Source organism: Eptatretus burgeri, chromosome 3, assembly GCF_056783735.1.
Source record: "Eptatretus burgeri isolate ZD-2024b chromosome 3, Ebu_testis_v1, whole genome shotgun sequence".
Taxonomy (NCBI): Eukaryota; Metazoa; Chordata; class Myxini; order Myxiniformes; family Myxinidae; genus Eptatretus; species Eptatretus burgeri.
In genome coordinates, this window is record NC_140963.1 from 120,095,620 (window position 1) to 120,098,143 (window position 2,524).

Consider the following 2,524-nt stretch of genomic DNA (forward strand, 5'->3'; position numbering starts at 1 on the left):
AAGCTCCGCGCACATAAACCCCTGCCCTTATAAACCCTGCCCACATAAACCCCTCCCACATAAGCCCTGCCTACACAAGCTCCACACAAAAACTCTACACACATAAACCCCTCCCACACAAGCTCCACCCACATAAACCCCCGCCCACACAAGCCCCACCCACACAAGCCCCACCCACACACACACCCCGCCCACACAAGCCCCTCCCACACACACCCCACCCACACAAGCCCCCACCGAAGCCCCGCCCACACAAGCCCCACCCCCCCTCATCCCCCCTGTGGGCCCCCACCTTTGACCCACCACCTCCTCATCCCACCCCCCACCCTTCCCCACACACACACATGGGGAGGGGAGGGATGGGATGAGGGGGTGATGGGTCATTGGGGGAGCGCACCTACCCCCTACCCCCCCCCCTTTACATCTCTTTTATTCTTTTCTTGTAATTCAGAATCAAGTAATTGTAAACAAAACAAATATAATTTATTAATATTGAAAATATTAAATATTCATTTGCGAGAATGTACAATCTTTCCCAGCAATCTTCTTCAGATGCCTTGTGATTTCGAAACTCAGACACCATATTCTGTTTTGAAACAAAAAGTGGATAATAATTAGGTTCTATAAAGATAATTACATGGTAATATGAATAAGCCTCGTTGACCACTGAATTAACACACCAGGAGCCTGTCATCCTTTCAAGGTCAATAAAATGAATTCCAGTGTACTGACAAAACCACGTCCAAACTAATGATGCAACCAACATAAGGCGACATTCTAAAGAGAGAGTGATATTAATAATAATTCAGAAATATTTACCTCCAGAAAATCATGTGTTGTACGAGTGATATTAATAATAATTCAGAAATATTTACCTCCAGAAAATCATGTGTTGTACAAGATTGCTTCAACAGCTGATGTTGTGCGATAGTGCTGAAAAAAAAAAAAAAAAAAAGTCAAGGGTATAGATGAAGAGACAGACAGGGAAAGCAACACACACACACACACGCACACACACACACACACATACACACACACATAGACACACACACACGTGCCTCACCATTGGTTTAATTCATTCGAGATCAGAGACCAGTCATTATAAATCATTGGCCTCTTCAATAAGAGCAGAGAGAGGTAGGTAGAAAGACAGACAGAGAGAGAGGCACACACACGTGTCTCACCATTGGTTTAATTCCTTCGAGATGAGAGGACGTGATAAGACTTCATGCCACTCATTGAAAATGTCTTTCAATTCTCTTCTAAAATCATTGATCTCTTCAATAAGAGTATTAATTTCATGAACCACGTCGTGATATGTGAACTCAATTTCTTCCAATGCCCTGTCAGGGAAAAAAAAATATATATATCAGAATTATCATGATTTAATTAATAATCATTTGCTTCATCGTTCAAAGAGAAAAGCATACACAAACTTACCAACTCTGTAGTGGGCTGTTGGCTTCATCGGAAGAAATATCGTCCATGCCTCAGTTGTAAAAATGAAAATCCCGTCTGGCAGAAACTTTGTCTGGCGAACCGCTTATAAAGCAACGATGAGGAAATTGCTTAATCATTGGGTGTGAGCACAGGAAATGACAAGCTTCTCTTAATGATCTCATCTGGCCACCGCCCGAGTTGCAAATCGTTTTTGGACATAAACCACGCCATAAAAGTTTTGATTCAAATGTTTTCAGTTCGTGTTCTGAGATAAAATATAAACACGAGACCTTGTCTCACAGAATAGTTCCTATTTTTTCACAGCATGACAGTCCAAAACCACTTCCTCATTCACACAGCACGGCCGTGTCAAAAAACACTTCCTCATTTTCACGGCATGAACTGAAAACATTTGAAACAAAACTTTTTTTCTGGCATGGTTTATGTACAAAAATGATTTGCAACTCGGGCGGTGGCCAGATGAGATCATTAAGAGAAGTTTATCATTTCGTAATGGCACAAAAGGGGTATCTTAAAAAATATAAAGATTCAAATGTTTTGTTTTTCAATATTTTAGATGGGGATTATTGTGCAAAGAAAATTAAACTATTGAAGGAATTTGAGAATGAACAAATGTTTATAGGTTCAATGAGTGAGCTAAACAATATGCATTGGTTATTTGATAAAGAGTGTCCCGGGGCTTAGGCGTTTCAGATATTTCTTTCGAATCACCTTTAACAAATCTTTATCTTGTTGTATGGGTTATTTGATAAAGAGTGTCCCGGGGCTTAGGCGTTTCAGATATTTCTTTAGAATCACCTTTAACAAATCTTTATCTTGTTGTATGGGCTATTTGAATAGAGAGCCCCTAGGTTAAAAGGGGAAATTAAAAAATGGCCATTTTTACAGCCATTTTTCCCTGCTGTGCAGGGGTTTGGCTTTTTCTTGAGGCAATGTTTTATGGCCGGATGCCCTTCCTGACACCAACCCTGGTCGCCTCTTACGACACACGGGGATATGGTACACCTATTCTAACCGGGGCATACACCGGGACCAGTACACTGGCACTCATTTCGCCGACCTC

At 41.4% G+C, this 2,524-nt stretch overlaps 1 long non-coding RNA gene across 1 annotated transcript; it reads right to left on the bottom strand.

Moving 5' to 3' along the window:
* Positions 1–447: 447 nt before the first annotated feature.
* LOC147030848 (uncharacterized) lies at positions 448–2,306 on the bottom strand. Its single transcript, XR_015055813.1, has 4 exons — positions 1,441–2,306; positions 1,185–1,343; positions 876–933; positions 448–586 (listed from the first exon to the last, which is right to left on the bottom strand). It is a non-coding gene; the product is annotated as an uncharacterized LOC147030848 (long non-coding RNA).
* Positions 2,307–2,524: the final 218 nt, after the last annotated feature.